Source organism: Podarcis cretensis (assembly GCF_951804945.1).
Source record: "Podarcis cretensis genome assembly, chromosome: 3".
NCBI lineage: Eukaryota > Metazoa > Chordata > Lepidosauria > Squamata > Lacertidae > Podarcis > Podarcis cretensis.
Window position 1 is genome coordinate 124,205,193 of NC_137172.1, and position 25,984 is coordinate 124,231,176.

Consider the following 25,984-nt stretch of genomic DNA (forward strand, 5'->3'; position numbering starts at 1 on the left):
AGATTTGCTCACTGGATCTGTACTAGTCGAGAAAGAGGCCTTGTGGCAGAAGCTCCAAGCCCCAGTGATCACAGGTACCACTTCAATGAGGCACTTCTTTTGGTATGATTGCTAGGAAAGCTGACATGTGGAAGCACCTACCAAGTCAATTTCTGTTACAAAGCATGTGTCAGGGGCTCAGGAGCAGAGGCACAGGGAAGAGAGGAGATGGAGAGCGAAGGGGAAGAATCCGAGGGGAGCGTAGGAGAAGAGGACAGTGGACCGAGGGATTCCATGAGCCTCTCCAGCGAATCGGAAGATTCACAGAAGGGGGCGCCAGTGGCCAGGGGTAGGGGGTTCCCAAGGGGAACGCCCCAGGAGCAAGGGGGCAGCAGGGACTCCCAGAGCAGTAGCTGGAAATCAGGACCAGCTTCCCCACCAGAGCAGAGTGGGGGGGAAGAGTCCCAAGGATCGGGGCCAGTGCATTCCCCACCAGGGAGATAAGATAAGGCAGGGCTGACCACGCCTCCATCAGAAAGTCGGACAACGGAGGAGAGGTCAGATCCGGCCAGTGTCCCGGAAGAGGGAAGCAGTGACCGAAGTAGTGTAACGGTTAGGAGAAAGGTCACTGGGTTGGCGCGAGAGGCAAGTTCAAATGTACAGGAGCGCGGGACAGCAGAGAATGAGGATTGGGAACCGGGTCCTAAAGCCCGCCGGAGGGAGGGGGAGGAGCTAAGCGACTCAGCGTCGGAAGAGTCCAGAAAGGGCAATGCCCCAGCGGGCAGGAGGACCCAGAGGAGGAGAGAGCAGCGTAAAAGGTGGAGCAGGGCTAGGATCTTAAACTGGTGTCATAGGGGAGGAGACTCAGACGGGACTTCGCCGATCTAGGGTTTAAGACGTAGGGCTGCACGCTGTGGCTTTGAAATGGAAACTGAACTTCAATAAAGACTTTTGTACATTACCACAGCCTAGCGTTGGTCCTCTGTGAGCTGGGACCTAGAGGCAGCTCTGACAGTAAGTCCCGTCTCAATAAAACCTCGCAACGTGAGTGGGCGCAGCGAGGGGCGAAGATTGGTGCTTCGCGAGCTCACGAAAGCAGCACAAGATGACTACCGAAGAACAAATGGCAGCCCTGCAAAACGCAGTGACACAACTTAACGCAGAAATACTAGCGTCCAGGAAGAGAGAAGAGGAAGCAGCTGCTGTCTGCAAGGATCTGCAAGCCAGGTTGAAAATATTGACTAAACAGGGGCTACCGGGAGCCAGACCAGAGGGGATTGGGCTGGGAAAGAGAGGAGGCAGCCTTGTGTCTCATTTCGATGGGAGTCTGCAGCACTATCCTAACTTCAGAGCAGACGTGGTTTTTGCGCTAAAGTTACTGGAGAAGGACTTTAGAGATGAGCAGGAGAAAGTAGGCTTCATACTAACTCATCTCCATGGAGAAGCTAAAGCGTGGTTGCGCAATCCGTGGAGAGATAATGATCCAGCCCTCCAAAACGCGAATGCCTTCATTAAGGCAATGGATGCTTGTTTTTTATCAGCGATAGATGTAGATGTCGCCCGAAAAGAGATACATGGATTGCAACAAGGCAGAGCCACTGTAAGGCAATATCACTCCCGCTTTTTTGCATTGGTCAACGCGCTGGGATGGGAAAAAGATTCAGCGGCCATCAGGGACCTGTTCTGGGAGGGGTTGCACGGGGCTGTGAAAGACGAAATTGCAAGGGGGGAGAGACCCCAGAGCACTCAAGAAGTTGTCCAGAGAGCGCTGACGATTGGGGTGCGTCTGGAAGAACGTCCTTGGAGCAAAGACGAAGGGCGTTGGGGACGCACGCCAGCGAGAGCACCTCCCTTCTTTCCCAGGGACTCAGCGCGCGCTCAATCCACGCCTCCACTGGGAGGGGGAGAGGAGCCGATGGAGATAGGTGGTGCCAAGGCTCAGTCAGCAACCAGAGCCCTAGCACCAGGAGCAGCCAAAGCGAAGCCTCCTAGAGGGAACAGGAAGTGTTACATCTGCGACAGTGCTCAGCACATGGCAAAAGAGTGCCCCCAGAGGCTCCACAAGCACACTGCAGCCTCAGCAACAGTAACAGAAGCAGTTCATCAGAGAGAACCACAGCAGGGAAACGACGAAGTCTGGCTGGAAGCAGAGCCACTGGGGCCCAGCCAGACGAGTCAGTGAAGCAGTCCCCAGGAATCTTACAGCCCACAGACCCCCTCCCGCCCAAACCAGTGGTGCAGCTCACCGCAGCACTCCAGCTTCCCAATGGGCTCACCATGGAAGTCCCTGTTACCATTGACTCTGGTAGCAATGCAGACTTTATAGGAGTGGATTTCATCAAGCAATTTCATAGCGCTCCTGCCTGCCACGATGCCCCTGAAAGTAGTGACAGTCAACGGAAGAGAATTGCTGGGGGGACAGGTGGTACAACAAACGCCGCCAATGGTGATGCGAATTGGAAATCACCGGGAAGTCATCAGCTTCAATGTCACCCACCTGTCAGACACGCCCATAGTATTGGGCATGAGTTGGCTGCACAGGCACAGCCCGGCATTGGCATGGTACCAACGTCAATTGACCTTCTGCTCCTCCTACTGCGCAGAACACTGCATCATGACTAACCAGGAAGACGAGGGGCAAGAGGATGACCCACAGCTACAACTGGGCATGCTGCAAGCGGTACCCGACAAGTACAAGGCGTTTTTGGAGGTCTTCTGCGAGAAGGAAGCGGACAAGCTGCCTCCCCACAGACCCTACGACTGCAAGATTGACCTCCTGCCTGGGGCGACGCTGCTGACTGGAAAACTGTATTCCATGTCTGAAGACGAACTGCAAGAGCTCAGGGAGTTCATAGATCACAACTTGAAGCGGGGATTCATCCAAGAATCTAAAGCAGTGGGGGGCAGTCCTGTGTTCTTTGTGAAGAAAAAAGACACGCCCCAAAAGAGGTTGGTAGTTGATTTCAGAATCTTGAACTCGAAAACCAAGCCTACGGCTTTCCCGATGCCCAAAATCGACGACTTGCTCGCGACGGTGAGGAAGGGACGCATCTTCACCAAGTTGGATCTACGAGGGGCGTACAATCTTATACGCATGCGGGAGGGCGACGAGTGGAAGACGGCCATGTTTACGCCCTTGGGCACCTATGAATATAGGGTTATGCCGTTCGGTTTACAAAATGGCTCCCACTGCTTCCAAGCCGTCATGCATCACGTGTTAGCGGGGCTCCTCTACAAGAAGTGCGTCTGCTTCCTGGACGACATTCTGATCTTCTCGGATTCGCAGGAGGCTCACGAGAGAGATGTCAAGGAAGTCTTGCAAAGACTACGGGAGCACAGACTTTACGCCAAACTGGAGAAGTGCCAGTTCGACATGACGGAGGTGGATTTCCTGGGCTACAAGCTGTCCGACAAGGGAATCGCCATGGACAGCGCCAAGGTACGCTCAGTACTGGACTGGAAAAGCCCGCGCAATTGGAAGGAGGTCCAGAAGTTTGTTGGCTTTGCCAACTTTTATCGCAAGTTTATCAAGGGTTTCGCTATGCAGACGGCGGCCATCACGGACACCCTCAGCTCCAAGAAGAATAAGTTCATCTGGATGGAGCAGGCGGAGCAGTCCTTTCAGAAACTCAAGCGTCTCTTCGCTTCCGAAGAACAACTGCTACATGTGAACCCCAGCAGACCCATGAGGGTTGAGACGGATGCCTCCGACAGAGCCGTGGGGGCAGTCCTGTTGCAGCAAGACCCGCAAGGGGATTGGAGGCCGTGTGCTTTCTACTCCAGGAAACTCAGCAAGTCGGAGCAGAACTACACCATCTGGGACAGAGAGTTGCTGGCCATTCATGCAGCCTTCAAGGCGTGGCGGCACTTCCTCATCGGAGCCAAACATACAGTGCAAGTTCGCACGGACCATAAGAACCTGGAGTACTGGCGCACGGCGCGGTTCCTGAACCAGAGACACATCCGCTGGGCGGAGTTCTTTGCGGATTTCGACTTCAGGATAGAATATATCCCCGGAGACAACAACATCATGGCTGATGTGCTATCCAGGAAGCCGCAGTATCTGGAGGAAGCAGCACCGGTAGCGGCCAAACACATTTTCGCACCTAAGGCGTGGGCATGTGCTTCGGCCACCGTGGACCTGGAAGCAATACGGCGCGAGCTGCGAACGGATTCCTTCGCACGATCCAAGATGGAGGAGGTGCGCAGCGGCACAGCGAAGGACGACGAGTTCCAGATACACGACGGACTGCTCCTCCGCAAAGGGGCCATCTACGTGCCGGGAGACGACCTCCGCGCGAGAGTACTGCAACAGCTACACGACGCGCCCAGCGCCGGGCATTTCGGCAAGGACAAGACGGTGGAATTAGTAGCCAGAGACTTTTGGTGGCCCAAGATGCGGGGAGAAGTCGCGGATTACGTCACTAGGTGCGACACATGCCAAAGGGCCAAGCCAGTACACAGACCGCCGGCGGGACTGCTGGAACCGCTACAGACCCCGTCCGAACTGTGGGAGAGGGTGGCCTTGGACTTTGTCACTGACCTGCCCAGCTTGAGGGGCAAAACAGCAGTACTCGTGGTAGTCGACATGTTCACCAAGATGGCGCACTTCATTCCTTGCGCGAAGGTGGCCACAGCGGAACAGACAGCCAAGCTGTTCATAGACCACGTGTTCAAGGTGCACGGCCTGCCACGGTCTATCCTGTCCGACCGGGGGCGCCAGTTCATCTCGAGTTTCTGGCAGAAGCTGATGGGAATCCTGAACGTCAAGGTCAACCTAGCGTCGGCAAGACACCCGCAGACCAACGGACAAGCGGAGAGGGTCAATGCCATCATGCAGCAGTACCTGAGATGCTACGCGAACCAGCAGGCCTCGACCTGGGTGGACTACCTACCGCTGGCCGAGTTTGCCTACCACAACACGAAACACGTGTCCACGGGGGTGACACCGTTTTTCGCTAACAATGGGCGACATCCCAGGACCTTCCCGGGCTTAGAGAAAGAGGGGGAGGGGGATACGCAGGGAGCAGAGGCATTGGCAGCGGAGTTACAGGAGGTCCACAAACAGCTCCGAAGGCAGTTAGAGCTAGCAAAACACGTGTACAAGATGCAGGCAGACACAGAAGAGTTGGGGAGGACATACGGGTAGGGGACTGGGTCTGGTTAGCAGCCCAGGCAGTGCCGGCCAGATCCTTAGCTAAGAAGAAGCTCGGACACAAGCAGCTAGGCCCTTACCTAGTCGAGGCACAGATCAACCCAGTGGCCTTCCGGTTGACACTACCGGAGGGATCCAGAATGCACCCGGTCTTTCATAGATCGGTGCTCACGCCCTACAAGGCACCTCACAGGTTTCAGGCGCCAGGGACAGCTCCTAGCCCGCTTAGAGACGCACCCACAACAGGGGGGTCGCTGAGGGCGGAGCCGCTCAACGAGGTCACGGAGATTTTGGACTCAAGATGGGGGGAAGAGGGGGTTGAATATCTCCTCGCAAGGGAAGGTACCCCGGCCAGCGCCAATAGCTGGGTACCGTACTATGCGGTGGAGGAGCACTACCTCAAAGACGAGTTCCACGCATTTTTCCCACACAGGCCCATGCCGGCGGATTATTTCGACGAATATCTTTTCACACCCACACTTTCAGCCAGCACGTTCCGGGGTTTCTCTTCAGATGAGGACACGGCGCCGGAGACTAGCTCCCCAGAGGGGTCCCTCTCAGGGTCTGGCACAGGCGGCTCTTATTGGTGGGAAGATCAACCTGAGGTGGGGTGGCGCAGAGAACTGCCGAGCAGGCCCGCGCACGCAGCGTCACCCCAGGCGACAGGGGGAGAGCGAGTCATGGACGTGTTGGGGGAGGATCCGGGGTTCGAACACACCGGCAGAGAGATGGAAGCTGAGGAGATCGACGTCGACAAGCCCGTTGAGGACTGGCCGGATCTAACCGGCTGGAGGCACACCGCGGGGGAAGAACTGTATCCTGCACTCACCCCCACAACACTGGAGCACCCAAAACCCACGCCAGAAGAGGGGGAGGGGGGGAAGGGGGGGCTTTGAGGGGGGGATGGATGTCAGGGGCTCAGGAGCAGAGGCACAGGGAAGAGAGGAGATGGAGAGCGAAGGGGAAGAATCCGAGGGGAACGTAGGAGAAGAGGACAGTGGACCGAGGGATTCCATGAGCCTCTCCAGCGAATCGGAAGATTCACAGAAGGGGGCGCCAGTGGCCAGGGGTAGGGGGTTCCCAAGGGGAACGCCCCAGGAGCAAGGGGGCAGCAGGGACTCCCAGAGCAGTAGTTGGAAATCAGGACCAGCTTCCCCACCAGAGCAGAGTGGGGGGGGGAAGAGTCCCAAGGATCGGGGCCAGTGCATTCCCCACCAGGGAGAGAAGATAAGGCAGGACTGACCACGCCTCCATCAGAAAGTTGGACAACGGAGGAGAGGTCAGATCCGGCCAGTGTCCCGGAAGAGGGAAGCAGTGACCGAAGTAGTGTAACGGTTAGGAGAAAGGTCACTGGGTTGGCGCGAGAGGCAAGTTCAAATGTACAGGAGCGCGGGACAGCAGAGAATGAGGATTGGGAACCGGGTCCTAAAGCCCGCCGGAGGGAGGGGGAGGAGCTAAGCGACTCAGCGTCGGAAGAGTCCAGAAAGGGCAATGCCCCAGCGGGCAGGAGGACCCAGAGGAGGAGAGAGCAGCGTAAAAGGTGGAGCAGGGCTAGGATCTTAAACTGGTGTCATAGGGGAGGAGACTCAGACGGGACTTCGCCGATCTAGGCTTTAAGACGTAGAGCTGCGTGCTGTGGCTTTGAAATGGAAACTGAACTTCAATAAAGACTTTTGCACATTACCACAGCCTAGCGTTGGTCCTCTGTGAGCTGGGACCTAGAGGCAGCTCTGACAGCATGTTTTTAAAACTAATGCTGTCAGGAAACATATTAAATATGCAAAAGAAAACTAAGATGTTTCAGCTTAGCTCCATTTAAAACCAAGGAAACAAAGGAAAGATTACCTCCTGCCCTCTTGGAGATGAATGTGCAATTGAACCCTTGGTGGGGTTTTTTTTGGGGGGGCAACTGATGTGTAGGTGTAATCAGTACATGAATTCAAAAACTTATGCCATGTGGTATGGCTTAATTTCTCACTATGGGGTATAGAGTCAATCTTGTTTGAAATTCATCCGTGTTTTAGTGTGAATAGCTCCTAATAGATAGGTTGTTGTTGTTGTTGTTGTTGTTATTATTTACCCACCCTTCACCATAAGGTCCCAGGGCAGTTTACAACATTAAAATACATATAAAAAACACAATTTAAAAGCAGTTTAAAAGAATGCAAACAGAACGCTCTGCTGGGCAGCAGCTGTCCTTTTGTAGTCTTTCAGGCCCTGCCCTAGGCCTGGTGGAGTCAGGCAGGAGCAGGACCCTCAGACTCTCAGCAGGTGATGGGCTGTATTTGCATTAATTTGTTTTAATATTACATACTCATAAAATGGTAACAGGTAGTGCAGGAAATTAAACCAAAGTTTGAAAGAGGATTAATTTTGCTGTTACTTTTTGGTGTTAGATGAACATACTACTGCCCGGGCACCTGACTCAGGATTTCTCAGTTGATTTTTCTGGGGAACCATCCTTTTTCTACCAGGGAAGATTGTGGGGGTAGGGAGCTTTAAAATGAACTCAGCAGTCCTCCATAGAGAGAATTCTTTAGAATGACTCATGCACCAAGGATGTCCCAGAAAGGGCTTCAAAGTGAATCAGGAAGTCTCTTCACCTTGGACTTGTAGAACTCTAAATTTGCTCTCTAACTCCAGTTTCAGTGAAAGATGGAAGCAGGCTCACATCTCACATAGCAATTGCTTGTGATGGTGCCTGCACATTTTGCTTCCTAACTTCTATTCTGCAGCATCTAGAGCATGCTCAGTCTGGGCCCTGATGGCACACTGGGCCCTTTGCAAGAATTTATTGGCACCCCTGCTGACTGCATATCGGGAAATGCTGCAGCTAGCACTTTCATTATATAAACTGTCCTGTATGAAACATTTTATAACTTTTCCTGAAAAAAAAATCAATAGTCTGAAGGTCTGAAAACTGGGACTCAGCTATACAGCTGCAAATAAAACATTTTGAATGTGTTGTAAACTGTAATATACAATTGTGACACTAGATGGCGACTGTGATATAGCTCACATTCGCAAATTCAATGAATTTTTAAAAAATGATTTTTAAAAAAGTGTTTTCACAATGTTTTAAACATGTGTGTAGATTCCACCCCAATTCCTAGCTAGGGAGAAATTTTCCCTGAAGAAAATCAAATCTAGCCATTGTAAAAGTTAAAGTAAAGGTAAAAGGACCCCTGGTCCAGTCGTGGCCAACTCTGGGGTTGCGACGCTCATCTCGCTTTATTGGCCGAGGGAGCCAGCATACAGCTTCCGGGTCATGTGGCCAGCAGGACTAAGCCACTTCTGGCGAACCAGAGCAGCGCACAGAAACGCCGTTTACCTTCCCGCCAGAGCGGTACCTATTTATCTACTTGCACTTTGACGTGCTTTCAAACTGCTAGGTTGACAGGAGCAGGGACCAAGCAACGGGAGCTCACCCCGTAGTGGGGATTCGAACTGCCGACCTTCTGATTGGCAAGTCCTAGGCTCTGTGGTTTAGACCACAGCGCCACCCACGTCCCTTGTAAAAGTTACATAACAATAAAAACAGTGGGCACAGTTCAGCCAAAGCTAAGTACTTTTAAGCATCATTTATTTCAGTATGTGCTTTACAGGGCAATATTTACTCAGAAGTAAATCCTATTGGCTTCAATGTAACATATTCCCAGGTAAGATTTGACACTCCCATTGAAACCAGCAGTTCTTAGGAGTGCTTAACTTTGCTTTGAACTGTACTCTGGTTGCTGTGGAGAAGTTAACTTTCTTGCATATGTTTTTATCACTTTTATGTTTGTCCAAGTTCCTTAGTGGCCTGCCTCAAAACTGACTGACTCTCCAGTGCAATACCTACACTCTAAAGGTAACATACCTGTCAACTTTCAGATTTGAAAATAAGGAATCAGCAGCCTCACCTGTCCCAGGGACAGCCTACGGGATATCTAACAATCCGGGATAGCAGCGGGAAACGGCGCTGGAATAAGGGAATTTCCCGCAAAAAAGGGAAGGTTGACAGCTATGAAAGGTAAGCTGCTTTGAATTCCAAGGCATCCTTGAGTCTTCCTGCCCAGTGAAAATATGATCCACTGAACTCTCCTACAAAGTTCACTACGTGGCAACCAAGAAGTTGCTATCAGGCATTAAGAAGGACTGTTTCATGGCTCTGCTCTCTAAAAATGTTGGGAGATTATCAATGTGTCTCTGTATTGTAACAACATGTAGGCATTCAGTCCTGCCTTGGTTTTGCTCTGACAATCTCAACACCAGAGCCAGCTTCCCATTTCCGTGTCCACATTTGAAAATGAAGTCAGGAAGTGACGGAAAGATGTGTATCCTCACCCCTTTTCAAGGCTCAGACCACAGAAGCTCTTGAAGATCCCGCTGACATTAAAAGATGCACGTCTCATAGCCATGGCAGATATATTTATCATTACATAAGATGTGCATCTTTCGGCTGCTTCCCTATATGCATGTTTAAAATGCAAACAGGAAAACATAACATTTGAAGGCAATCTTGGGATGCTTTAAATGGAAGATCCAATATAAAGCATTGTTCTGTGAAGATAGATCATAAGCAACTCTTTTATTTATTTATTTCATAAAATTTATATACCACTTGATTGTAAAAAAACCCAAAGCAGTTTATAAAAGATAGAACAGTAACATTAATAAAAATTTACAATCCTACTTTAAAACATACAAAAGTTAAAATGCTAAAACGGGTTAAAATTGCCTAAACTTTCTAAGCATCTGGGTAAAGGTAAAGATACCCCTGCCCGTATGGGTCAGTCGTGTCCGACTCTAGGGTTGTGCGCCCATCTCGCTTAAGAGGCCGGGGGCCAGCGCTGTCCGGAGACACTTCCGGGTCACGTGGCCAGCGTGACGAAGCTGCTCTGGCGAGCCAGCACCAGCGCAGCACACGGAAACGCTGTTTACCTTCCCGCTAGAAGGCGGTACCTATTTATCTACTTGCACTTAAGGGTGCTTTCAAACTGCTAGGTGGGCAGGAGCTGGGACCAAAAGACGGGAGCTCACCCCGCTGCGGGGATTCGAACCGCCGACCATGCCGATCGGCAAGCCCTAGGCACTGAGGTTTTACCCACAGCGCCACCCGCGTCCCATCAAGCATCTGGGTAGACTTGCCTAAACAAGAGTGTTTTAGTAGGTGCACAGAAGAGTCCAGTGAAGGCCCCTGCTTGATCTCAGTAGGCAGGGGGTTCCAAAGTGCAGGTGCTGCCACACTAAATGACCGAGTTCCGACAGACGTGGTGCACGTATCATGGGGCACTTGCAGTCGTGCCAGTTCTGCTGATTGAAGCAGTCAGGTGGGCACATTTGGGGTAAGACCATCTTGTAAGTAAACTGTTCCCAAGCTGTTCAGGGTTTTCCATATTAACAGTAACTAATAGTATAGACACACTGCTAATAGTATAGACACACATATAGCAAATGGCTGATGGTCTTAATTCTACATTTGAGTTGTTGTAACAAAGAGCAATACACCTCTGATAGGTTACATGAGATAGTTACTTACTAAAACAAACGTAGAAGTGTATGAAAAGCCCAAAATTGTGTGTTTAATCAGAAGTAAGTCCCACTGCGGTGGGACGCAGGTGGCGCTGTGGGTTAAAGCCTCAGCGCCTAGGGCTTGCCGATCGAAAGGTCAGCGGTTCGAATCCCTGCGGCGGGGTGCGCTCCTGCTGCTCGGTCCCAGCGCCTGCCAACCTAGCAGTTCGAAAGCACCTCCGGGTGCAAGTAGATAAATAGGGACCGCTTACCAGCGGGAAGGTAAACGGCGTTTCCGTGTGCGGCTCTGGCTCTGGCTCTGGCTCTGGCCAGAGCAGTGATGTCACGCTGGCCACGTGACCCGGAAGTGTCTCCGGACAGCGCTGGCCCCTGGCCTCTTAAGTGAGATGGGCACACAACCCCAGAGTCTGTCAAGACTGGCCCGTACGGGCAGGGGTACCTTTACCTTTACCTTTTAAGTCCCACTGCATTAAATGGGACTTACTCTGAAGTCTCGTTACAGTCTCAATAGCAGGAATGCTTACTTTAAACACTTACTAGCTTCCTTAGAAATATAGAATATTTCTGCTTTCTGATTGGGATTAATACAGCATGTGAAGCCCAGCTTCCTCTTGCTCCAGAATGTTCTCTTTCCCCCTTATTGCTGGGGGGGGGGGATTGTACTTGAAGTGCTAACTGGGAGTATGTGCAAAAAGTGAAGGCTTTTCACTTGGGTTTAGCGAATATCCAAATAAATAATCCAATTCATATTTAAAATCTTGAATATTGTATTCCATTTCAAAATTATTTATTCTGTAAAATCGTTTTAGACTGTGATGGGAAGGGTCAATGCATTCAATTTGAAAAGCATTGCCAAACACTAGTGGGGCTAAATAATCTCCTTTCTATGTGACCCATTACTCTTCAGCCTGCGATTAATCACAGTATATGCCCCTGATTCATTCAAAGGAGGTGTCTTTCCTCTGCGCTTTCCAGCCACGCACATGCAATAGCATGTATCGGTTAACTGTCTTCTAGATTGCTGAATACATTTGTGAAACCCAAGGAGATTACTCTCAACATGTCATTCTTTTGTTGATTTTTTTTTATGTCCTCAGAAATTTCCATCAGATTTGTCAAACAAGAGTTTTCTTTCCAGAAAGCTTGCTTGCTACTTTATATCAGCTCATATTTTTCCAGATGTTTTGTGATCTCATCCCTTACTAATGACTCCAAGACCTTGCCTACTGTCAAAAGCAAATTTTACTGCAAATCTGCTAGTCCTTGACATCATCTCAGTCCTAGTCTTGTGGCATGGATCGCATTTACTTCAGTCCAGTCCCCTGGCACCTCTTTTCTTTCAAATAAACCATTAAGTCTTCTTTACTGAACTGATATAGATTCCATCTTCTCTTTGTGAGACCTGGAGCTTTGAGAGTAACTAGCCAAGTTCAAAAGCTTGCTCTCAATCTTTCTTTAAGATGATTTCTTTCTGGAGATTATAAGGCTGATTGTTCTTATATAAAGCAAGACACTGCAAAAAAGAGAGAAATGATCCTCCTGCAAGGCAGAGAGTTTGGCGTGTTAAAAATTCACTTGCTCCGAGAAACTGCATTCTAAAGAATCCCTCTTCTCAGGCTGGTTCCTATAGGCTCATCAGTACTACAAAATGACTTTATAATAAAACTCTCAAGGAAACTTGGAGGCTTGTTTGCTACTTTCTGTAAAAACAGTTCAAGACTATGGTAGGCCGTGGTGGCAATGGTTTCTGAAATCTCCAGCAACATCAGGGCAGAACAGCACGTAACACTACCTGGGCTAGGATATCAAAACCGTGTGCATTTTCCTGCCCACACTGCTTGTCAGTGGAAGGAACAGTAAACACACAATACGATGATGTCACAATCCAGGGGTGAGTATTCTTAAATGTTACAGCGCAGACCTTGACACAGAACGTTGCTTTTTCACTGCATCCACGTGAGAGGCATAACATGTAGTTCTGCCCTCACAGAAATACATTTCCCATCGTACTTCAGGGCAAGCATGAGAGTTACACCAACTTATTTTTAGTGAAACCTCAAGCCCCAATAGAGCAATGACACTTGAAAGAACACTCCCCCCCCCTTCAGCCTTTTTGCTGGTGAAGGCAATAATATTGACAAGTTAAATGACCTGCAGGCCTTGACCCTCATTTCACTCCACCTTTCTCATTATGACAAATTGCCCTTTTGATTTGCTCCCTCTAATGATATGTTGGGACTTCAGGGCAAGGAGATGTGTTTCCAATGGGCACCAAAACCACACAGCTGCTGGCGCCTGTCGTACTGCACAGGGGAGTTCATTCCAGAAGTGGGCTCACTGTGGAGAAGCTCCCTCTTCCTGTTACTGCCAGATGAAGTTCTGAAGGCTGTGATATGGGCAACCGGATCTCCTCTAAAGACTAGTGATCTAAAGGGATCTATACATGTGGAGGTGTTCTTTCAGGAAATGACACCCAAAAGTTGTTTAGGGCTTTGTCTGTTATATGTTAGGCCACAGTTGTTGTCTGTATGGAAGCAATATGTAATTAACAAGCAAAAATGGCTTCTATGCTAAAGAATGCCATGAAGAAACATGCTTTTAACAGTGTTACGGCTCCATGTGTGTCAAATCCTCATGTCACAGAATCACACTATTATAGAATCTTATTGCTAGAGATTCATTTAGTAGAAGGAAAGACAGAAACACTTCCGCTCTCATTGTCATCAGCCTAGTATTCCACATTTGACCAGAAACACATTGGCGCTCTTCATCTGGGACAAGGTAAACCTCACGTAAAATGGTGATGTAATGGCATGTTCTAAAAGGGCACTGGGCTATGATGTTCCTGTGCAACATCAGTGAGCAGCTCACAAGCAGTAATGCAAATAGCCATTCATAGTTATAATTTTTGCTTCTTGCTGAGTTCTTCACAAACATTTCAAGACATTTTTGGTTTTACCACAAAAGAAGCTATGCAGAGGTTAAATGAGGACAAGTAATTATTAGCCTCTATCAGGCCTCCAGAAACCAGACTAAAAACATATGAGAAAGAAATTCCTGTGGCAGCAAGAAAGAGGCAGACACCATGGAAGGCATACTGTTTCAACCTTTATTATATACAACTACAGAAAGATTAATTGGGGTCAGCTCAAATAGGGAAAGGGGATCCCCCACACTACCTGCATCTGAAGAACTTGCCTGGTGGTCTCCAGGCCACAAGTATCCTTGAGGGCTGTGCTTGATGCTGTTTGCTTTGCCATTTCCCAATTCACACTTCTTGAACCACAATAAAGACAAAACACAATTCTTATCTGAAATTTGCTCTTTTCTGAAGTCATAATGCAATGCAACTAACCTGCACAAAAATGCATATACTAGGAGAAAGTGTGCATAAACATGCATATATCTGTGAAAAACAACATACAAAAATACCTCAGCAGAAATGGCTTTCAAAAACTGCATACAAAATTTGGGAGAAATTTGCACTAAAATGCTGCCAATTTTCATAATTAAAAACATTGCAAACTACTGTGGAAATACGGAGAAGTGAACCTAAGGTTAGAAAAATGAGAAACTGAAACTGACAGGGCTGTCCATCCTCAGTGCTCCTACCTGAGCCTTGGGACTTGACCTTTGGTTTGGACAGGTCACCACTCCAGCAGCTGCCCAGGCTCCAACCCGTCTGGCGGTCCCTCTGACTCAGTTGTCAAGTTCAGGTTCTTTTCATCTCTGCCCTTCTTCACTTCCTTTTGTATTTGAGATCTGATATGCTCCTTTCTGTGCACTGTCTTGAATCATAGAATCATAGAGTTGGAAGAGACCACAAGGGCCATCGAGTCCAACCCCCTGCCAAGCAGGAAACACCATCATTACCTTACCAGCGGGTAAACGGCATTCCGTGTGCTGCTTGCGAGCAGTACATGTGAAAAGGATCTAGGAGTCTTGGTTGACCACAAACTTGACATGAGCCAACAGTGTGACGCGGCAGCTAAAAAAGCTTTCCAGTCCTTTTTGACCTTGAGAGTATGGTGTAACCATTTTGAGGGAACTGCCTGAGACACCATATTTCATTATGAAGAGTGAGGGTGAGCAATGAGGCATAATCACTTTCTGGGAAAGGTAGCGTAAACTCTGGGGCTGCTCGGCCACATTCCGTTACAGAAATATATCAAAATCAAATGGAATTCTTCCAAAGATTAATTGTTCATCCAGTTCAGTTTGTGCAGCCATTCAGTGCTACACTATGTTTAGTCGGTGTAAACATGAACTACGTTTCAAGGGAAAGGTGCCATACGCCCGGGATCTGTGGCCCTCCAGATATTGGGAGACGGCCCCTCTCTGCAGCCTTCACCTTTGGCCACTCTGGCTTGGGCTGACTGCACTTGGAGGACCACAAGTTTCCTATTCCCTTTGTTGCTATCAAAAGTGTAAAAACATAAAATTGCTTTGTTGGATCCACCTAGTCTAGTATTATGTTTCCAACAATACCACAAGCAAGGCACGGTGGAGGCTGCCATCCCCTGCTGTTTGCCTGGGCATCTCATAATCAGATGGCTGCTGCCTCTGGAAGTGGAGGCCCCAGGTAGAGAGATGGCAAGAACCTACTGATACGCCGATCCTTCATGGATTTGCCTAGCGCCTTCATTATATATTTTTAGGGGCCAGGTGAAAACACTCCTCTTCAACCGAGCCTTGGGCCGATTAATACTCTACAGCATTTTCAATGTTTCTGTGGGAAGGGGCTTTCCCCCCTGTTTTGTTTTATTTATTTACTTGCTTTTATCCTGTATTTTATTCTGAGAGATCTTATGATGAAGGGCAATATACATATTAAATAAATAAACAAATGCCTCAGTTTTTTTAAATGCAACCTGAGGGGTTGCACACCTGCAATATCAAGTGATGACTTGTTTGTGCAAATTGCCTTCAAATGTCTTCTGAAAGTTGTATAGTTTTTTGTCTCCTTGACATCTGACAGGAGGGCGTTCCACAGGGTGGGCACCACCACCAAGGAGGCCCTGTGCCTGGCTCCCTGTAACTTGCAGTGAGGGAATTGCCCAAAGGCCCTCAGAGCTGGACCTCAGTGTCTGGGGTGGATGATGGAGGTTGAGACGCTCCTTCAGGTATATGGGGCCGAGGCCATTTAGGGCACATATAGCTGATTGTTTTAATAAGTGTTACAAATTATTTTGCTTTTCTATCGTTGCATTTTTATTTTGCCCAGTAAGTTACTTATTTTCTACAGAAAAGTGAGATATGAATAATAATAAATTAAACAAATCTAATGTCCAAGGGGAAAGTCCTTTTTAGGGTGAGGTGGGATGAGCCCACTAGTAGTCAAGAGCACACATTCCCCAAACCTTTTGACCACTTAGTCGGTCAAGCATATTTCAGTTGGGGTGTGTGTGGACCTTCTAGGGACTCATCTATAATTGCTATTTAGCCTAAAACTTTGAGTCAGAACAAACGGCTGTTGCTTGTATAAACAGCTTGTCTGTCTCTTTCCCTCAAGTATTTATAAAACACCTATCTCCTTGGTATCTGAATGCTGATGTTGGCTTTATGGACAGTGCAGTATTCATTGCATCCAGCTTCCATGGCTGTATATTTTCTTAGTTTCAATCCAGGGCATAAAGATCGTACATTCCACCCGGAATATTTTTAAACACTTTTTAAAAAGCTGTGCTGCTTATCAAACAGCTAGTGAGGATGTTGGGGGAATGAATCACACTGACATTTTCACCAAGCTCCTCCATGCCTAGAAAGTCCAGTAAGGGCCAGGGAGGTGATATAAATGCCCTACTTTCAGGCCAATTTTGTTTCATTCTTCCCTCTGAATTCCCTCTGAATTCTCCCATCAGTAAAATGGCTCACTCAGTAGACCATGAGAATCTTATTCTCAGGGTTGTGGGACTGAGCCCCAGGTTGGGCAAAAGATTCCTGCACTGCAGTGGGTTGGACTAGATTAGTGTTTCCCAACCTTGGGTCACCAGCTGCATCATCTCTAGCTAGCAAGACCAGTGGTCAGGGATGATGGGAATTGTGGTCCAAAAACAGCTGGAGACCCAAAGTTGGGAAACCCTGGACTAGATGACCCTCGTGGTCTCTTCCAACTCTATGATTCTATTATTTAAACCTTCGCCTCATGCCTAGTGAACAGAGGGGGGACTATGATCACAAGAGCAGGAGATAATGTGGCATGAGGGCTGGCAACGTCACCCCTGCAGTGTGGGAACCCCTTGCAGAGGACTGCAGTGCCTGGACACAGACAGTCAGGTCTCACATCCACAGCAGTGAGCAGAGGAGGAACGACCACTGGGAGGAGCACAGAGAGAAGAAAAAGCCCTGGTGCATCTGCAGCAATACAACTGGACGCCTTCATTTGCCCCAGCTGCAACAAAACATGTCTCTCCACAGCAGGCTCTTCCAACAGTTTGACTTCACCCCCCAAAGGCGCACCCCTCCATTGTCTCCCAAGACAGATGGATGCCAACAGCACAAATTTCTGGAAGATAATGCTACCAGTGGGTACTAGTTATGATGGATATATACTACATCAATAGGCCAAATGTGATCAGTCACCTCATAAGCTCAACTTGCTGACTAGGTGAGTAGGAAGATTTCAAAAAACAAAAATCAGGACTATCAAACTGACATAATTTTTAAGGTCATTTCATCTTATGACTTTATTGATCCATCACAAATAGGTGGTATAAACAATTAAATTTGTGTTCCTAAACCATTTAGAAGCTTCACAGAACCAAACAAAAAAAAAAAAAAAAAAATCTTCTTATTGTACATTTCTACCAGGCAGGCTTCACAGTTCCCTCTTTTTTTTTTTAGATTGCTATTTTGATTTAAAAATAAATAAATAGTGGAATATGCCGTTATTTTAACTTTTTGAATTTATGTCCTCCCTGACAACAGGTAGTCCCAGTTGCATTCTTGGGTGGGTGGGTGGAATTAAAAGTATAGATGCAGGAAATAAAATTAATTTTAAAATATATGAAAACATTCATTCTGTTCATCAGCCCAAAGGAACAGACTAGCCTCTGACTGATACCCACCACAGACTGTAGTTTCTTGAATTGATTGATTAATAGGACAGAAATGAGGAGGTGTGAATTTATTTTGGACTTCGACAGGGTTGAAAAAGGTTTGGCAAGGCTCAGCTGGGCTTAATCTGCATTTTGAAGCCTCTGAACTGTGACCACCTACTGGCACCCTCTCCTGTGTTTGGTCCCACAGAAAGGAAACATTCTGCTCTAGACCTCCTTTTGGCTCTGGCTCCTGGTTTCTGAAGGTACTTAAAAGGCAACAGCAAGCCCATTTCAAACGAGCAAACTACCTTTTCCCCCTGTTGGGACTGAGGGGATGTTTACAGGGCAACATACAAAATAGTGAAGGGAAGAGGAAGGGAGCAAAAACAATTCCCCATTGCTGATGCTGAAAGTCCTGTGATGATCTTTCATGCTTTTGAAATAAAAAATATAAAATGGAATTCCGTTGGGTTCTGTTTGAAATGAAATGTGGCCAGTCATTTAACTGCATAAAAGGTAGCAAAGGGACAATAAATAACACTTCAGATGAGGGGGGGAGCTGGGGGGGGGGCAGAGGAAAATGCTGAGATGCAGTGAATTTTATCTGCATGGAGTTCGGGGGGGGGGGGGGAATCCAAACACCAAAAGGATTTTCTGCAGTAGGAATAATTAAAAACAAAGCTCTCTTGTCAAAAAGGCCCAACGGTCCTCATCAAACCTTTTTCTTGGCAAAGGTAGGAAACACCCTCAAATTTAAAACTACTGTAAGTAAAAAAAGATACTGTAGTGATTTTCTTTTACTTATCGTTTAATGTTTTTGATAAACTTTTTAACAGAACAATGTTCAACAGCCAGACAAGTTAGGAATGTACTTTTCGGATGTCCGTTTATGCTTCTGATTATTTTCACAACATCAGCAATTAAATGCAGATTTTTCTACCCCAATTGTCAGTGGATGGCAGACATTTTGTGTACACATGGGGACAGTGGGCACACAAAACTCTCCCACCAAGTCACTGTGCAGATGTATTACACAGATACACTTGCACAATAAGAAAGCATTGCCATTCAGAACAGTTCTCCCTTGTTTCAGTTTCTTATGATGATTGGCATTTTCCTTGCAATTTTTGTTTTCAGGATTTCATTTCAGAAATTTAAAGAAAAGAAAAGATAAGGTGCTAAGAATTTGGAGAAGTTTAATGAACTATTGTAGAGGCTGTGAAAACAAGGAGATGTGTTTTCTTTTCTTTTCTTTTCCTTTTTTTGCTTTTCTTTGCTTTTGCAATAGCAACACATAAAATTGATCTGTTCCTGCCTATAGGTCAGAGTAACCTGGCAAAGAGATTAGAAACTGTGATGATTTTTTTAAAAAAAAGTCTACATAATTATATTCCCCTGCTAAGAGTGCAGTATGAGTTTTAATTCCAGTCTCATTTACACATGTTTAAAATCAAGAGCTATCCATGTTGTAGTACTGAACTGAAATTCATGTTTCAAATGCCAAGTAAATTATGTAGTCCCCTATTCATTCCTTTACAATCGAGCATTGCCCTGTTTTGATTTCTTGTCAGCGTTTCATGACCCCAAACTGAATTACCACAAAAAGCCCTCACATTCCAGAAATGAGGGAGACCGTCTTTCTAGGCAGCACGAGAAACTTCCAACAAAGTGTGAGCCATGGCCATTCTCTTTTTAGAAACCAAGCGCCAATGAGCAATATCCCACCTTGCTCCAGTGAAGAAACCCCAGAAGTGTGGCTCTGGGAATTGGAGATGCACAGAGATAGCATATTTTAGAAAGGCTGGTTGTAATCAGTTGGGGGTAGAAAAGCAGGACAATCTCAGTGGCAGCACCCTGGCTACGGAAAACCAGACAGTCCTCACCTTGACCTGCATTCAGGAATGATATCAATACTTTTTAGCTATCCATCCATTCACGCAGGCCTTTAGCTGACAATTTTATGAATATTTTACACTGCTAGTTTTGCTTGGCCTTTGCAAGTTGCTATAAAGGTAAAGGTAAAGGTACCCCTGCCCGTACGGGCCAGTCTTGACAGACTCTGGGGTTGTGCGCCCATCTCACTTAAGAGGCCAGGGGCCAGTGCTGTCCGGAGACACTTCCGGGTCACGTGGCCAGCGTGACATCGCTGCTCTGGCCAGAGCCAGAGCCGCACACGGAAACGCCGTTTACCTTCCCGCTGGTAAGCGGTCCCTATTTATCTACTTGCACCCGGAGGTGCTTTCGAACTGCTAGGTTGGAAGGCGCTGGGACCGAGCAGCGGGAGCGCACCCCACCGCAGGGATTCGAACCGCCGACCTTTCGATCGGCAAGCCCTAGGCGCTGAGGCTTTAACCCACAGCGCCACCTGCGTCCCAGCAAGTTGCTATAACATCATATTAAAATGTTTTTATATATTTTTGTGAGTCACCCTGGGCACCCCTTTGGAGAGAAAGTGTGGGTTATAAATTTGAAATAATAGATAATGTCTGAGAGTTCCACACAAAAGTGTGGCTTTCCGAAAGCACCCCAGGGACTCTGAACAGGTGTAAGTTTAGTTTCCCCCCCAAATTGGCAGCCAAGGCAACTGTCTTCAGGAGACATTGCCAGGAAGGTGGGGTGGGGTGGGATACCTGAGCATAACTTGGGGGCACTAGTAGCTGCTGGAGGAAGGGGAGGAAGCCTAGTGAAGCGCCTGCATGCAGACTGATCAGGAGTGTTCCACACAGCTCCTGGAGACCAGCCCTCTGTGCCCAGGTAGGATGCTCTGAGGCCAATAAGACACGGGGCTGCCTTCCACCTTAGAGCTGCCAGGCCTTACCCTCTCCCTGCCTCACTGGACTTATCTCCTGGAGTCAAAAATTATTCGTCACATTGATGGCTCCCACCGCTAAGATGACCATTCATCAAGTAAATAACATTTGAGTACGTAAGCTTTTGAGATACATAGAACCCCACACAGAAACTTATGGGGCTCTGCTGCCACATGGAATAGCTGTTTCTTACTTCAGATTCTTACAAAAGATTAACACAGTTCACTGAAATGTGCTATTGAGGCAGATGAAACTAGACGTATGCACAAACACAAATGTTGTCCCTATTTTCAAAAAGGGGGAAAGAGAGGACCCAAATAATTACCGCCCAGTCAGTCTGACATCAATACCAGGGAAGATTCTGGAGCAGATCATTAAGCAAACAGTTTGTGAGCACCTAGAAAGGAATACTGTGATCACCAATAGTCAGCATGGATTTCTGAAAAATAAGTCATGTCAGACTAACCTGATCTCGTTTTCTGACAGAATTACAAGCCTGGTAGATGAAGGGAACACAGTGGATGTAGCCTAGCTTGATTTCAGCAAGGCATTTGACAAGGTGCCCCATGATATTCTTGTAAAGAAGCTGGTAAAATGTGGTCTTGACTATGCTACCACTCAGTGGATTTGTAACTGGCTGACTGACCGAACCCAAAGGGTGCTCATCAATGGTTCCTCTTCATCCTGGAGAAGAGTGACTAGTGGGGTGCCACAGGGTTCTGTCTTGGGCCCAGTCTTATTCAACATCTTTATCAATGACTTGGATGATGGACTCAAGGGCATCCTGATCAAATTTGCAGATGACACCAAACTGGGAGGGGTGGCTAACACCCCAGAGGACAGGATCACACTTCAAAACGACCTTGACAGATTAGAGAACTGGGCCAAAGCAAACAAGATGAATTTTAACAGGGAGAAATGTAAAGTATTGCACTTGGGCAAAAAAAATGAGAGGCACAAATACAAGATGGGTGACACCTGGCTTGAGAGCAGTACATGTGCAAAGGATCTAGGAGTCTTGGTTGACCACAAACTTGACATGAGCCAACAGTGTGACGCGGCAGCTAAAAAAGCCAATGCAATTCTGGGCTGCATCAATAGGAGTATAGCATCTAGATCAAGGGAAGTAATAGTGCCACTGTATTCTGCTCTGGTCAGACCTCACCTGGAGTACTGTGTCCAGTTCTGGGCACCACAGTTCAAGAAGGACACTGACAAACTGGAACGTGTCCAGAGGAGGGCAACCAAAATGGTCCAAGGCCTGGAAACGATGCCTTATGAGGAACGGCTAAGGGAGCTGGGCATGTTTAGCCTGGAGAAGAGGAGGTTAAGGGGTGATATGATAGCCATGTTCAAATATATAAAAGGATGTCACATAGAGGAGGGAGAAAGGTTGTTTTCTGCTGCTCCAGAGAAGCAGACACGGAGCAATGGATCCAAACTACAAGAAAGAAGATTCCACCTAAACATTAGGAAGAATTTCCTGACAGTAAGAGCTGTTTGACAGTGGAATTTGCTGCCAAGGAGTGTGGTGGAGTCTCCTTCTTTGGAGGTCTTTAAGCAGAGGCTTGACAACCATATGACAGGAGTGCTCTGATGGTGTTTCCTGCTTGGAGGTGGTTGGACTCGATGGCCCTTGTGGTCTCTTCCAACTCTATGATTCTATGATTCTATGATTCTACGTACATGCATAAATAAAGCCTCATCAGCCTAGTCCACAAGGTGGCAACAGAGCTTTAGAACTTGCAGTATGCTGCAAAGAATCTGGGTACTTTGAGGAGAACTTGATATCCCTGTGGCATGCCGTCTTCGCAATAAAAGCTATTCTCCTTTTCACCTTGCTATGCTTTCATATATATATATATATATACACAGTACTCTGCATATTTCAGTGTTGCTGGGTAAAAAGCACTTTAAGGTATGAGGGTTTTTAAACAGCTATTTTACTTGCTTGTGTTGACAAAAATAGAGGCATTATGAGTACAGTTAGACCCAGACCAAAATGCAGCATGTGACGCTGAGTCTTCAATCTCTTGAAATGGGTTCTGGATTGTTGCTAAGGCTAAGCCCAGCTGTTCTCCAAGTCAATTTGCATCCTTCATTTACAGAGCCTTTTAGGACAGTTTGCTTTTGAAGTTGTTTTGTCCTATGGGAGGGTCTCTCTGTGGGACTCCTGCACCATCATCTCTGCTCTCAGGGTATGAGAGACTGGCCAAGCGCCTTGGGTGGCAAGAGGCCCTTGGTGCCAGTCCTGCTCTTCCAAAGCCACTCTGCCTGTTTTGGGAGGATGAAGATTGCAGGGTTACAATTCTGGACTTCCATGTGTACTTAATTTCCACATAGCCTGTAAAGGGCTTCTGTCTTCATTCTTTGCATTTATTTATAGTTATTATTTTATATTTATACCTAATATTTCCAATTTGAAAAGATGTCCAGTTGCAGGAAAGAGACCGCTTTAAACAGACAATAATCATAATCACCTTTTTAAAAAAAAAGTAAAGGGAAGGGGAAAAAATCCGAGAATCAGTAGCAATAAATTTTGCTCACTGACTAGAAGAGGTGGCTAATCATGATTCAGGGGAGTATCCTAATGTAAAAATTTTGAGGACTGTCTCTCCCAGTACAGACCTTTTCTCAAGGAACGGGCAGAGTCATAGCAGTGATGTGCTACGTTCCTGGCTCTCCGACCTGTGGTTTCCAGGGATAAATTCAACTCTGTGCAATTTACTCTGTGCAAATTTATCACATAGTATGATAATGAGCTTGTCCTAGCTGCCAACAGGAATACAAGTCTAACAATATGATGAAATTTAAGATTCTGCATTTGGCATTTATGTCCCCCCCCCAAAAAAAAACCCCTCAGCTCTGTCATATTATATATTAGCCTTTTTCATGGTCTCCAACAGTAACAGTTCTCATTTTTCAAGTTAACTAACATTAACAAATTGGAACAGTCATACAGCCCTTGAAAGGAAGGAAACATTACTATCTTAAGTTTTCAAGAGAATAACCAAGAACTGTTAAGTTCAAAAGTTTGGTACTTAATGATGGCCCAAGGCCACTAACACTGGTAGGAAAGTATGAATGTGCCTCAATCCATTAGGACATTTATTCCCCTTTTCCCATATTTTCCATTTTGCTGCAATTGGCTTATTTTGCACAAGTCTTTTCTATATTTTTGTCAACTAATGTGTAATTTTTTATTGTGGCGCATGACAGTCATGCATTTGTCAAGCCATCAACAGAGAATTACAAATTGAGTTAGTTAATTACCAGAGAATTACCCTTGTTAGCTTTTTGTAGCACCTTAAAAACAAAGTCAAGAAACAACACTTCAGGAAAAAAGGAAAGCTATGAAGCTATGATAAATATGTAAACTGGAAAGCAAATTATGTATCTATTTATATATCATATGTATGTGTTAAAATCAAAACAAAAAACCTTTTGTTGTAAAGAAGGAAAGTAAAAAGCATTCATAGCAAAATTCCTTGTTGCGATGGGAGGACAAACAGACAGATGAAAAAAAATCTCTTTGATATTCCATTTTCAAGGATATCCCTATGCAAAGGTGCATTTTTGCTACTCACAAACAGTACCAAAGGACACACTCAACACCAGCAAAATACATTTTCTTCATAAGTAAAAAGACTTGGCATCTGTTATGGCATTGGTTTGTGTGATAATTTTGCAGTCACTCAGACTTCTGAGCAATAAGCATGTGAATGATGCCATAGGATATGGTGATATGGTAGCCTAGGAAATTGTTGGAGTTCATAAATTGTTTGGATTTGAGAAGCAAATGTTTCAAACTCCTGAAAATCAATTCTCACTAATCCATGCACCAGCTTTCAGTAATTCAAGATCTGTTAGCTTAATCAAGATTGTTCTGAAGAGAAAATGAGATAAGAATATTGTAAGAATATTGTGAAAAAATGTAACAGGAGTCTTAAAATTAAATTATTATTTATTATTACTATGCGTTCAGTTTATATACCGCCCTTGATCTGAAGATCCCACAATTTACATAATTTACATAGCATAATAATGCAAAGGCAATAAAACAATCACAGAAAAAATCACAAGACAGTCTCTCCACATTTAACAGGCCATAGATTGTTTAACGGCCGAAGGAGGAATGCTTTTGCTGGCATCACTGTTACATATTCTTAGGCACCAGGCAAGCCTCTCTGGGGAGAGCATTCCACAAATGGGAAGCCATCGCGGAAAAGGCCAGTTCTCGCATTGTCACCCTCTGAACCTGGGGGGGGGGGGCACAGAGAAGCGTGTGGGATGACAAGCACAGGTATGGGGCGGTTCGTATGGGGAGAGGCAGTGCTTCAGGTATGGAGGTCCTGAACTATGTAAGGCCTAGAGGTCAGAACTTCATAGGGCAAAACTATTTCAACAATCTGAATCCTTGCTTAGAGTTTAGTCCTTGCTGGATCCAGGAATTAGAAGTCTCGGGCATTCAGCCTCCCACACCCCCAACTCATAACAATAATATATTTGATGGTATCACATCATGGACACACATGGACACGTACCTAACCCTTCCTATTTTACGCAATGAAATTATTTTCAGAAGCCCACTAGTATACACATAGCCTATTGCTGCATGGACTAAACATTGACCCCACTTATATGGATATGAAGTTTGAAAACTCACAAAAATGTTGTCAAACATTTAATGACAAACATAGAAATAAAATAAGACTTGGGTCATAATCTCTTCAGGTTCCTAACAAGCACACTGTCATCTTCCATTTCTGCAGGAATCAATACATGTCTCCATTAATCTACTATGAATTTGGATCAGCAATGTTTTAAAAATAAATAGGCAGACTGGGCTGCCGTTTGCACTGGAAACATCAGTAGGAATTCCCCTAATTCTCTTCTCAGCTGATTTGCCGATGAAGAGCTGAACTGCATTTGTAAAAAGAATGACTTATTACTATAACAACAACAACAACAACAACAACAACAACAACAACAACAACAACAACAACAACAACCTTCCTTTTGTGCTTCAGATCAAAACAAAATGTGGTCTGTTGGGAGCACAGCCTTCTCTCCCCCAACCCCACACCCCTGGATTGAAAAACACAAGATCCAGATGCAAGCTGTTTTTATTTGTCTGAAGGATATGGCTTCATAGCACATCTTCTCAAGAAGCTTAGGAGCTCCCTCTAGGTTTGCGTGTGGTTAGAGTCTGTCCAGGCTGCTCTGAGTGTCTGTGCGCCATTTTCGATTTCAGCAGAATTCAGGAATGATTGTCTGTGCATCACAGGACTGTGTCAGGCGGCTCTTCATTTCCAAGGTTACTAGGATCTCTTGAAACTTTGGATAAAACTATGAACATGGTAACACAATGACCTACCTTTCAGAGCTGATGTAAAAGTTACTAACACCTCAAAATGCCGTATAAATGCCATTGCTATTACTATTACAGAGTCCTTTTGGAAAGTTTTGGTGCAGGCGCTGTCAAG

The 25,984-nt window shown here is 46.3% G+C and overlaps 2 long non-coding RNA genes across 2 annotated transcripts in view; one reads left to right on the top strand and one right to left on the bottom strand.

The window, feature by feature from the left end:
* The window catches only part of LOC307212804, a 110,152-nt gene that overhangs the window by 49,734 nt on the left and 34,434 nt on the right, over positions 1-25,984 (bottom strand). The gene's annotated exons all lie outside the window — the stretch shown is intronic.
* Positions 8,990-17,983, top strand: LOC307212793. The gene is made up of 3 exons (XR_013837222.1): positions 8,990-9,146; positions 17,127-17,255; positions 17,897-17,983. It is a non-coding gene; the product is annotated as an uncharacterized lncRNA (long non-coding RNA).